General features: G+C 39.1%; 1 protein-coding gene across 1 annotated transcript in view; it reads right to left on the bottom strand.

Annotated features, from left to right (window-relative positions):
* LOC113634523 (testis-expressed protein 2) overlaps positions 1–13,932 on the bottom strand; it is a 36,867-nt gene that overhangs the window by 21,457 nt on the left and 1,478 nt on the right. The window contains exon 2 of the mRNA XM_027133530.2: positions 13,218–13,288. The gene's annotated coding sequence lies outside the window, so the exon portion shown is untranslated. The remainder of the gene's footprint in view (positions 1–13,217; positions 13,289–13,932) is intronic.

Genomic DNA, 13,932 nt, shown 5'->3' on the forward strand with positions numbered 1-13,932 from the left:
AATACAGATATTGAAAGAATTCTTTGGTGTCCTATAACCTGAAGGTGCAAATAAAAAAAAAAAAGACAATTAAGTGATAAAATTGGACCATGTTACAAGTGTTTTGTGTTCAAAATCACCCAACAGCCTTCATCAACATGAAAAGGCATGACGTCTACTATTATCTACATTCTTAAGAAAAACACAAACAAAACAAAACCAGGGACATTGAGGTGAAAGTTATACAGAGGAAGCCTGAGTAGAGCTGGACAGTGAAACGGGTCAGCAAGGCTTCAAGTCAACACCATCAACACTGACATTCCCACGTGGGATTGAAGACTTAACCTATCTGAGCCGCTGTAATCCTGTTCGCTTGGGCCGGCATTTATGGGGCTAGAGAGTAAAAGAGGATCAAGTGGAGTTTGCTCTAATGCAGTGGCTGTTAAACACAGCCCCAGGCAGCACCACACACACTCTGCAGGTAATCATCAAACCACTGGTCTGAGAGTCAGTGCTGTTTTAACACAGATAACGTCTGCAAAGATTTACCTTACACTGGTACATCAGATGTGATATTTATGACACAGTCCTGCTGCACTGATTCCCACAAGTTTCCACTCCATGCTTTAGTCTCCTTGAAGGAAGCATGGGATTGGGAAGCAAACACATACCCTTAAATCTCTCATACGCTTGATCACAAAATGGTTCATCTTATCGACTAAAACTGCATTTCCTTTGTCCCCCTAGCCATATTTCCACTGTTGCTACTGTCTTGCTTCATCAAATTGCTCATGACCCAGATTTCTCTACAGCTGCCTAGGCAAAAGTCAGATACAAGCAAATATGTGCTAAATGTTGTCAATTTCTTAAGCAATAGTATCATATTTGATGATACTATACATAAAGAGGATTCCAAATCTTTTATTAGCTCGGCGTTACCCAGGCTCATGTTTTTGCTTGCCTTGAGCCCTATTACAGTAACTAGGCTAAAAGGCTTCGATGTAAATTAACCCAAACCTACGAGGAGTTAATTATCTGGATTTAATACAGACTAGGGAAAACAACCGAGGACTTGAATCCCTTGAAGGCCCAACTTTAAACAGCCAGTATTTATCTTTGCCTGATGAGGTCTCAGGTGATGAAGTCTTATGTTCATGAACAAAAAAGCCAGAAAATCTGAATAACATCTCAGAGCTGTTTTCTCTCCACATTTAAAGATGTTATTTGAGCCTGAATAGCATCCATGTGTGCTAACATAATGTTATATAACTGTTATATAACAGCTTTTGTGTCGTTTAATCAGCTCTTCATTTTCCTGTTTCTGGAAAGAGATAAACAAGCATTTGTACAATCTTACTGATACAAAAACATTGTAATGATAACGGTCAGACCGCACTGGAGGATGCATCGGAACAACAAATGGTGGGTTTTATATTCTTGTTGTGTGTGTGGGGGTAAGATATTAAACATGTGGGACAAAAAGCCAACAGCTGTTAAAATGGAAAGGTTCATGGAGCTTTAATGCTGGTCAGGTTTTTATGCTGGTTTCAATAATGATTTGATTGCACAAAGTCAATTTGATCTGGGGACCTCAGACGCTCATAGACATCAGACATAATTATAACAAAACATATTGTACAAACAATAACCTGATTGGTCAATAATGTTTGTTGAGGCGGACAGGACTGGGCATACTGTCTTCGGGAGGAAGTATTCAATCAAAAAAAAAGAATGAATCCAGTCCTGCATATGCTTCTAAACCAATTCCTCAAAAAAAAAAAAAAAAAAAAAAAAAAAAAAAAAAACCAGTAGTGAGCTGAACCTGCTTGTCCATGAAGCGACTTTAAAATAAATAAATAAATAAATAAATAAATAAATAAATAAATAAATGACAGCCTGGAGATGTAATGTGTTCGTCTTGGGTTCTGGGGTAGCTATTTGGGAAGCCATTTTAAAAATTTTAAAAACACCCTAAAAACAAGAAAATAATAAAATAAAATTTAAACTACCAATGAGAACCCAGATACCTGAGACACTCGATGAATCTGTAATACGTGCATTAATTCGTCTATATTTTAAAAAGTCAAACAAATATCATCATCTTGGTTTTCAAGCTCACTTGATTTAAGAAAAACAGGGCTTAATGAAATGAAAAGTAGACACTTGGCTGATTTAAGGTTTTATCTTTCCGTAGTTCGAACAGGCTGTAGGTATGTACAGTGATTTTTTTTTTTTTTAATCTGGGTCCTTAAAAAAAACACATTTTGCTGCTGAGAAATGGAACAGCGGCTCTATGGAAGTGTCTCCAGTCTCCCTCTTTGCTCACACAGGCACTAAAAGGACATCATGTAATAGAGTGCAAATTGGTAATAAAGCATGTCACTGCCCTGCCAACAGCCAGACAAGAGAATAATACCCGAGGTTATAATCGTTCCAGTTATGTGGATCAGGAAAAAGGACTGGAGAGAGAGAGAGAGAGAGAGAGACTTCTAATAAATGTGTGTTCAGCCTGTTTAACTAAAATTACAGATGACAGCCATTTTAAACAAACGGAAAATTATAGTGAAGTTTGAAATTTTCAAAATAAAAATCACACAAAAGTGGTTATTGTTTAAATATTTGAGCTCACCATTCACTTTAATGGGAACACCTGCTTATTCATACAATTATATCATTAGCCAATCAATGTACGCAACTGTGTACTGATCCTTACCAAAAAATTTTATAAAATTAAGGCGTAAAAGTTTCTGTACGTTTCACTAGTAACATTATTTGTAAATAATAATATGCCTTTTGAACCTAATGGGCTCAACCATCACTCAAAGTCAGTTGCTTCTGCAGATCACTGGACTTCCCCCAACCTTTCATAACAGAGAAGTAACAACTGCTCAAGAGAACCCAGATGAAGCAAGAAGTGTAGAGAAAGACGGGTAGAGAAAGACGTGTAGAGAAAGACGTGTAGCAAATGTCACATTGTAAGTAGTCGGTGAGTTCAGTGCAGCTAACTAGAGAAAACTAGAGATTGCAGAGGTCTCAAAAATGTTCTCTCTCATTTCAGATCAGAGATTTTACATGAACAAGCTGTTTGTGAAAGTAGCAAAATGCTTCTCACAATTTCTTCCTCCTTCCCTCCATTATTCTTAATCATTCCAGTGTTGGGCAATCAGAGCTATGTGGTCAGTAAGGAGTCACTGAAGCCTCACTCACGATTTCAAGAATGCAATGAAATCCACAAGCCAAAATCGCGTTGTTTTTTCGGCACGTCGCACAGGTGTCTGATCACGGGAGAGATCTTGGAGCTTCATGAAGCATGGACGATTTTTGGGTCTTAAACAAATTCCCAGCTTAATCAGCCCTTCCAGAAAGAAGTGGAAACACTCGCTAACAGTGTGAGAAACAGTCCAGCAAGATTGACTCCTTATGTGACAGCTCTCATTTCATAAGGAACATCTTTTGTGTATTATGGAGCAAATTCTCCCTTTACACACCACATTTATTACCTTATATATTATTGGATGTATAGTCAGATGATATGACTGAATGTGATCCCATTAACCCTTGTGTGACCTTCGGATCAAACTAACCCGTTTTTTTTTTTTTTATTTTTTTTTTTTATTTTTTACTAAAAGAGTTTTGCATTTGTTGTAAATCAGCTGCATTTGCAGATGTAAAATTATAAACGTTTTCCCGTAGCCTGTGCCTGCAGTAAACTTATACATTTTAAATGTTATAAATCAGTTCGGAATAATAAACATTCAATTAGAAAAAAAATGTTTAAATTTACACTTTTATTGTTAAATATAATCTATTAATTGCTAACATTAATCTCTTGTGATCTATCTTTATTTCCTTTATACTGTATATACACATCATTTCTGTTTAAACCCAGATAACATTGCTGGTTGATTACACTTTAGACTCTTTGGCACAGTTCAAGTCAAAACATAACAAAAGTAAAATATATTTAGGTTGCAAAATCAAAATGTTATTGCAGAATGTGCTGCTTTTAAAAAGGTACACAACGCATGAAGCATGGTATATTATATTAGAGTGTGTGTGTGTGTGTGTGTCTGTGTTTGTATACAGTACAGACAAAAAAAGTTTGGACACACCTTCCAAAAGTTTGGACACACCACCTTTTCAACAGGACAATGACCCCAAACACACCTCCAGGCTGTGTAAGGGCTATTTGACCATGAAGGAGAGTGATGGGGTGCTGCGCCAGATGACCTGGCCTCCACAGTCACCGGACCTGAACCCAATCGAGATGGTTTGGGGTGAGCTGGACTGCAGAGTGAAGGCAAAAGGGCCAACAAGTGCTAAGCATCTCTGGGAACTCCTTCAAGACTATTGGAAGACCATTTCAGGTGACGACCTCTTGAAGCTCATCAAGAGAATGCCAAGAGTGTGCAAAGCAGTAATCAAAGCAAAAGGTGGCTACTTTGAAGAACCTAGAATATGACATTTTCAGTTGTTTCACACTTTTTTGTTATGTACGTATATAATCCCACACGTGTTAATTCATAGTTTTCATGCCTTCAGTGTGAATCTACAATTTTCATAGTCATGAAAATAAAGAAAACTCTTTGAAAGAGAAAGTGTGTCCAAACTTTTGGTCTGTACTGTAAATATAGGGAAAAGGGAAAAGCTAGATAACAGCTAATATTTTGGAAATACAAGGATGTGCAAGTTGTCTCCGGTTGAACCGGTACTCACAAGGAACTCCTCAGGCTAGAATCACTTAACATGCATTAACTTCATGTCAAGCATTAACACAGTATCAGATCTTCTCATCGTGACACGACAGTTTGCTTTGCTGAACCCTTGCATTCTGCGTTTCCCATTAGAGAGCGTTGCTTAGGGAGGGAGCAAGTGGGCTCCTGTGAAAAGCTACGTGGAAATCAGGTTTCTGCTCGATAACAAACCCGAAGCACTCGAATGAGCTGAAAGGACCTTAATGCTTCTGCATGAGCGGCAGCACACGGATAAGACAGATGGCTTAAGGGAAAACATGAGCTGCTCTGATTCAAAGTTCGGATTTCATCTTACACTCAGAACAAAAGATAGCCTGAGTTTTAAAACCAAGTCGTTCACCGTGGTGATACGACGGATCGCTGTATACAGTGTACAGTTGATATATAAAATCCTAGCTTAGATAAATCTTAAATACTTAGCTATGGTGGAAAAGCAAAGAGTGAAACTTTACACCCCAATGGCTCATCGACATCGTGCAGTATACTACAGTGATTTACAGAAATGAGAAATCACTGTAGTATACCGCACAAGTGTAGAAGTGTAATACGTGTGATAAAAGGATTCTGTCACGTGACCAAACAACTAGAAAAAAAGGAACAGATTTTCTCTCACTTACAGGTCCACACAGGTTACACAACCACAAGTACCACCTGATATTTATAACTCACCTGTTAGACTGGCACCTGCAGTAACAAGATGGTCGGCTTCCTCATGCCACAGGTACCACGTCATGACTTTCAACAAAGACTCACTGATCTACAGTAGTTGGTGATTTCTCTGTGCTCCTCTCTGTTCTCCTTACTACCATCTTGCACTTGTTTTGGTCAGCTGTGTGGAAACATCAAGCTCTTTCTCCTTGTTGCAGAGATAACGACAAGCAACCTTTAACTGTCTGTATTTTTCCATGCACAAGGGCCGGCAGGATGAATTTGTTCCCAGCTCAAAAATGCTGTCGGTCTGGAAATTCAAGGCATGGTTGGGCTGGCTGTGTGTACAGACAACCAGAGTGCTGAAATAAAATCAACTCCATTGCCAAAACAGCAGGTTTCCTCATTCTGAATTCTTCTAGCTATTTTCCTCATCAAGCAACATTGATGTACACAGGAATGTGTAAATGCGCATACCGAAACCAACATCTGATAGCATCTGACACCTATGTGACACTGTCACATAAGCTTAGTGCATGTTGTCTCGCTGTAAAATTTTATGATAGCATCGGAACAGTTGAGACTGTTTTGTTTTGTCTGGCATCGTTAAGAGCAGGAACTATAGTATCTTCTTAATATTTAAATAGTCAAATAAAAATAAAAAAAAGTGTCAGATATAAACTAGAAGTTCCTTGCTTCACAACTCTTAATGCAGAACGATGTTCTAGATGATCAGTAGGTGATTACAAGAAGTTCAGTCACCACAGTGACAGAAAAGAAGTAGATCTTGCTTTTCCATTTCATGTCTACCATGACTGATGTACATATTAAGGGCAAATATTTATGAACATCTGCCTGTCACACCCATATGTAGGTTTTATCTAAACTGTTGCGACCAACATGGAAGCTCACGGTAGTATCGGGTATCTTTGTATGCTGAGGAAATGTATGCTGTAGGAACTTCACTGAAATCAAGAGGCATACACCAGCCATAGCATGAAATAACAAATGTACACAATGTGAGCACCATGAAGACATGGTTTTCCATGATTGGTGTGAACCTGAGTGCCCTGACCTCAATTGCACGGATTATATTTGGGATGAACTGCACCCCAGGCCTCCTTAACCAACAACTAATGCTCTTGTGGCTGAATGGGCACAGCCATGCTCCCAAGTCTAGTGGAAATCCGTCCAGAAAGAATGGAGGTTATTGTAACAACAAAGAAGGGGCTAAATCTTTACTGGGATGATCTTTCCATCCATTTTCTGTACCACTTAACCTGGAGTCTATCCGAGGGGACTCGGACGAGGCAGGACACCTTGCACAGGGTGTCTGCCCTTCAGAGAACACAATCACACAGACACACACACAACCTTTCACAGGTCACAGAAACCCCTGAGGCACCAGGCCAACATGCAAACTTATGCCTGCAGTGTGGAGGCACGAAATGAACTGTGAACATGAAAGTGCTAGACTTTTAGCACTTCATTTATAATTAACGATCGTACAATGGGCTTTATAGCCTAAGTGTTTGTACATGTTTATGGCCACTATTTAAACTGGGGGAAAAATAAACAAATGTTCCATGAGGTAAGATTAAGAACCATGATGTTCCATGAGCTACCAAAACACGCTTGTACATCCCAGGTTTTGAAGCAATGCCCCAACTATTTTAAGAGGCATGTATGGAAAAACCAGCATACGTTCTTTCGTTTACTTCCGTGATCATCCAATAAGAACTGTTAGGACATTGTATTTGGTCCGCCAGCATGTTGAGTCACAGGAATGTTCAGAATACTAGTCAATGATCCCCAGCAATCTGAACACTGGACCAAACATGACTTGAAGAGCACTGCAGAGGCTTAAGCAACCCTCTTTCTGAACAGATGCTACACTGTTCATACGAATGCTAACAAAGTTTGAATGTGTGCTTAAAAAAACAAAAAAAACAAAAGGTGCATCTGTGTTCCTATGAAAGTCTGCTGCTCATGTTGATGTTTCTATGTGTTGTTTAGGTGCTGAAGAATTGAAATTTGATGCCTGATTACATAGACTTCAGTAAATAAGTAAGTAAAATAACAGCAGCAGTTAATATTTTTGGTATAGTTTGAGTCTGTTGTAAAATCCTTGCTACAGTATGTGTAAAACCCAAGCTGAATCTAAATTCCACACCAGAACCCTACCTACTAAATGCATTTTAGAACCAATAGTAATTTGAGACGCAGGTCCTGGCAGGAAGCCATGCGCTTTGCAAGCTCCTCAATGCGGGTGTGTCACCACTTACTTTCATCAAGTATAAACCTTGATAAACCTGCTGATGACAGGTGAAACAAGCAGAGCATGGATTTACAGCAATGACAAAATAGCATGAGATAAAAGCATGGCTGTTAGAAACGAAACTACTACTTGTTTTTCCTCTAGCTCTTACTTGTCTTTTTTAATTCAGCTGAAGTAGTTTAGCAGGAAACGCATGCCAGTCAGTCAGCAACAAAGCACACACACACACACACACACACACACACACACACACACACACACACACAGGTCACACCTGATTTACAAATACCAGAGCAAAAGGGCAACCATCAGAGGTGACTGTAATAAATAACATAAAAAACAAAATAAACACGCCGTATCGTTAAGGTCTTCTTCCAGTACGGGCTGCGACTATATAAATACAGATTAGACCATGGAGCAATGCCTGATGTTGTCTCAGTGGGTGGTGAGGGAGTGACTACCCTAAAGATATATGAATAAGATATGGTCTGATACGAGTTTGCTCAAAGAGCCAATTGAATAGAACACACACAAAAAAGAAAAGAAATAAAAACTCACTTTACTTTTAACTGCGATCGTATACAAGTCGGAGTGGACGGGTTAGAAATTTATTAGTCAGCTCTCTGGTTACTATACAAGTGCCAATGTTGGACCAAAAATGATAAGCAAATGTAATAATAACAATAGTTAGATTGCTCAGTGCTTTAATAGAGACTATGATACATGATCATTATTTTCCTCTACCACAGAGTCTGGTTTAGTTTCCATCAGTGAAACAAACAAGCGAAGAAATAAAATGTGCGACCCTATAGTCCAAAAGCATCACGAGAAAATCAATACTAATGTTTGCGTCACACACACATCAAACAGAAACAGATTACGATTTGGATTTCTCTAAAACTTCAGTCACATGTTTTGTTACAGTGTTTGTCCTACAAAAAAAAAACAATGACTGTGCATCATGTGTGCATGCTAATTAACCCAATAATTATATATAAATAAAACAAATCTAGTAAAAAATAGCTCTAATAAATCATGAGATTGCACTCTTGCTGATGTGTGCCGTCACACAGCAGGACATACATTTGAAACATAGTGAAATGTCAGATGAAAACCTTTGCATTGAGGAAGTCTGTAAAGAAGTAGGGTATCTTTTCTTACTCGGATTATTGAGCTTATGTGTCACAAGCACAAGCAACTACGAATAAAAAACTAGAAATATGCTATACAACATATACTGGGAAGCATTATTCAGGTGCTTGTGAGATATAAAAACAGAAACCCGCTGTGTACAAACACTTATCTGCTTCTATTTAACTCATCCGGAGGAACAGGCGGCAATAACCCTGATAGCTTTCCAGATGTCTGTGTCTGTTTTCTGCTTGATGAAGGATCTGAGACGGAGCGACATTGAGGCACTGATAAAACAGAGAAACAGCCTTGATCTGATACCCAAGTAACAGCACCTAAAAAGCCTGAAATTGAATAAAAAGTTTGGTAAAAGAGGTGGAAGTAAGCAGAAAAGAGAGAATCGGTGAGGAAAGTAAGCATCTAAAGATTCATTGCTGATGCACTGACAGTTTTATTTCTCCTTACGTTGATTAATAGATAGAAAATGTGCAGGTTTGCCAGAGGACTTAAAATAGAAAGCTGTAACTAAGCGAAACTCGAGTTCTAATTGAAGCAGCACAAATGGTCAGGGTGACAGATCAGAGTCCGCCGATTAGGACGGGGCTTAAAATGCAGACACATCACCACAGAAATATCTTTTGGTATCGTTTTGTTTTGTGTGCATTAGCAGCTCTGCGGCACATACTGTTTTTTTTTTAACAATCCAAATTTAGCAGACGCTTCAAATGAGCCAGAAAACAGCCTAACCAACTGTAAGGGAAAGGCCTGACTCTCTGACAGCCATGTGATTTAACCCTAATAAGTCAAAAAAGCTCTAGCACAGTTATCCCCCAGCATCCTCTTACCGCTGTCTCTACCAGCATTATGGTTTTCCCAGAGGTGGAAAAAAGATTTGGAAGCATTGCTTTGCTCCTCGGTGCACCGTGTAAGCTGATTCTACGCATCGTGGCACCTGATGTCTCTGGCTATTTATAAATTTAAAAAAAAATTGCCTGAACACTGGAGCAAAGAGAGTTTAATCTGCACCAATAAAAGAATAAATAATTCATGCATGCACAATTGGTGATGCACAACACATGATGAGTGCAGCAGAAATGTTCGGCATCCAGCATGATCATCTTCCCTGATGACAGGAAACTGCTTCTCAGTTGTGGGAGATCTACGATTGTCTGCATTAACACATTTTTTAATAAATTACAGATTATTAAATATCATTAATCATATCTTTGGAGGTTTCATACTGGCAGTTTAATCTGAAACAGATTAATGCATTAAATTCGAATGAGAAATTTATAATGTGAAAGCGGTCATCTAGAATTGGAAAGGCAGCGTGGTCCTGAACCTGAGACATGACTCATGTTTAACGTAACTTGTACTCTGGTCTGCACTTTAAGTTGAGGAATAAAGTAACCCATGCATGTTTTACCCAAAGACATGATTCATTTCAACAACACACATGTACAATGAGTGGCAGTGGAATGATGTGGAACCAAGGGACTCAAAAATATGGTGAGTCGTGTGATGTTCTCTTCTGTGCACACTTGTGATGGCGAATGATGAACACGGGATTCGATAGAAGTCTGAAACCAGACCGGCACCGGGAACAATCACTCTCCGAGTATGGTCAAAGCAAACATACTTGGTGTGAAAACCAACTAAATCTCATCACAACTAACCTAATGATAATCTTGTGACCACTTTATTCTTCTCAGGGTTTTGGCAGATCCTGAATCTAACCCTAGGTGAGATGTCAGTTTTTTGCAAGGCACCGATTTATCATAACAAATCCACAACAGTGGCATGTAGGTTTAACAGAGGAAACCAGAGAACCTCCATGAAGAGAAGTCTAGAGACCGTAACCTCAGGATCGGGATCGAACTGGTGCCCTGGAGCTGTGAGGCTTAAATGCTACCCACTGCATAATTACCCAATTATCCATTTATAAGATTTCAATGGCTGACGCTTTCAAGCAATGTGTCATTTATTGTCATTTTGGTCCATAAATCCTGGGTCCTGTGAATAGCAGCTCCAATCCTGTGAGGATTCCAGCAGATACTTTGATATTTTTCCCAATTGAATGTCTGACTAGATGTGCATTGATGACTACTTCAGTGTCGAACTGCTGTTCCAAATAATCCCATTGTTTATACACCTGTTAAAGCACCACCTGTTGTTACCACGAACCAGCACATTCATTTTCACATTCACACCCCTTTTTACCATACCAAATACAATAACATGCTTTAGCCACTAGAGCTCTATTCGGGTTGGGGTAGGATTTCTGGATATTCGGATCATCATAAGTAATGATTCCATAAAGACAGGGATCATGATGGGTTCCACATCAGATGTTTTATACATCCTACTTACACATACGAATAAAAACTGATCACTTTGACCTTTATTATAAGCACGTCCTGTCCATCCAAAATGTGCCTCATCTTTAGTAGGTCACATGACCAACGATATGTACTGTGTATAAGCTATACTTATGCTAGAAACTCAAATAAATGCTTGCTTTTAGATACAGACAAGAGATAACGTGGCTTCCTGGATTGTGTTCATGCCGAAGAAACAGCTCAAAACATCTCTTACAGCTCACAATCATTTCTGACATGTATAATATATGGACAAACGTATGCAGACACCAGATCATCAGCCCAATAAGTGCTTTTTTTTTTGAACATCTGATTCCAAAATTAATCAGTTTTTTCTTGCAATAATAAGATCTATTCCTCTGGGAAGGCTTACAGGTTTAAACCTCTTGGTTCTGGCAAAGGGAAATTATAATGCTACAGTATATAACAACATTTGAGACAACCGAGTGCATTTAAATAAGCACTTTGTATATTCTGTCATTAGATGTAAGTCGCTCTGGATCAGGGCGTCTGCTAAATGCTGTAAATGTAAATGTAGTTGCAGGTAGGTGTAAGGCTGGAGATTGCATATCCTGCTCGCTACAGGTGAGCTCATTGTTCCGTTGAACAGGTGGCCAAAGATTAACTTCATGATTCATCTGTACCATGTCCAACTCCCATAAATTCTCTTTGTTTTACACAAACCACGATTGCACTGTGACATTTCCTCTAGAAACGCTGCAGTCACCCTACCACTTCCGAGGTAACGGTTTTCTCTGAAGGTCTGACTGAGCTAGATTTGAATGGTAAATAAATGACCTGTAGCTAACTGCACTTCAGTCATGTCCAACTGTAGACTTTCTTGGTTGTTGACTGACTAGATACATTATACGAAAATTTCTCATGCTTTTCAGCTAACTTTTTAAGATATTTAATATGATGTTTAATTAAAGCACCATGTACTAAAAGATCTCATCGCTAGACAACCTCAGTATTGATTAATCGATCACAATTTCTCAGCCCTTATAGTCTGTACTTTAATAGAGCTGGAATTAAATCCACTATGTTAAAGTTACTAAAGAAAATAAATATGATGAAACAAAAAAACAAAACAAAAAAAACAACAACAACAGCAACAAAAAAAAACTGCTGAACTCCAGCTTCACTTTCATTTTAACATGAATGGAATTAATGGAATTTTCGTTGTTTAAAAAAACCACTACAAAACGGGAAGTCTTTATGTTTCCCATCAAACAAAGAAATCATGAATGAGATTTTGAAGTGATATTAATAACATAATAACACAATAAATACTGTGTGTGGATGTGTATATGCGGTAACCTGGGAAAGTCCAAGGCATGTCACTGCAGCTGAATTCTGGACAAATTTTATTTTGTCCTGCACTGTCTTGTCTGTTTTGTTTGTCATGTCCTGCGCTGTCCGCACCAGGTTGCACAGTTGCACTTTATGTGGCTAGGACTACTTACATGTCCTTAGCTCCGTCTTTGTTTTATGTAGCACCATGATCCTGGAGAAACATTGTCTCATTTCACCATGTACTGCAACAGCTATATATGGTTCAAATGACAATAAAAGCTTCTTGACTCTTGACTTGACTTGGAATTCTGGAGTTTTCTTTCTAGAACATATTTTAACACCTCAGATTTAAGATTTTTTCACTAATGATCGAAAACAGAAATGTATTCGTGTTCAGGAAAGTCTGTAAGAGAGGCTAAAATTTCACCATGTAAAGGGTTTTCTCCAAATGAACAGCTACATAATCACAGTACAAGCAACTAACTGATTATTCCAGACTGCTTTTAGGTTCAATGAGGTTAAGAAGACAATAACTGTACTCATGAAAAAAGATGTAAAACAAGGAACACTGTATTACTCTGTAGAGAAAAACAGAGTCACGATCTTTAGTCTATACTGCTTTTACAACAGAATCCCCATCTTCCTGAAACACTCCCATACTTTACCAAGTGATATTGAATCCTGCTACAGCAACCTTGTATAAGAGACAGTTTTGGAAAAAATTAGACACTCTCAGATCTTTAGAAATCTTACCGGGAGCTCAGCGCCATTTACTCCTGTCCTTCTCCAGCCACTGTCCAGAGACAGGTGATATCAGGTATGTCCTGCAAACAGAGACCAAGATCATAAAACAGATATACGCAGACGCAGAGACACAGACAAGCAGATGCAAACGAGCAGACGCAGATGCAGACGAGCAGACGAGCAGACGCAGACGAGCAGAAGCAGACTCACACAGACGAGCAGAAGCGGACACTCTAAACTCACACGCACGACACTCTAAACTCACACGCACGACACTCTAAACTCACACGCACGACACTCTAAACTCACACGCACGACACTCTAAACTCACACGCACGACACTCTAAACTCACACGCACGACACTCTAAACTCACACGCACGACACTCTAAACTCACACTAAACCCACACTAAACCCACACTAAACCCACACTAAACCCACACTAAACCCACACTAAACCCACACTAAACCCACACAGGACACACTAAACCCACACAGGACACACTAAACCCACACAGGACACACTAAACCCACACTAAACCCACACAGGACACACTAAGCCCACACAGGACACACTAAACCCACACTAAACCCACACAGGACACACTAAACCCACACAGGACACACTAAACCCACACAGGACACACTAAACCCACACAGGACACACTAAACCCACACTAAACCCACACAGGACACACTAAACCCACACTAAACCCACACAGGA

This window comes from Tachysurus fulvidraco, chromosome 5 (genome assembly GCF_022655615.1).
Source record: "Tachysurus fulvidraco isolate hzauxx_2018 chromosome 5, HZAU_PFXX_2.0, whole genome shotgun sequence".
Taxonomy (NCBI): Eukaryota; Metazoa; Chordata; class Actinopteri; order Siluriformes; family Bagridae; genus Tachysurus; species Tachysurus fulvidraco.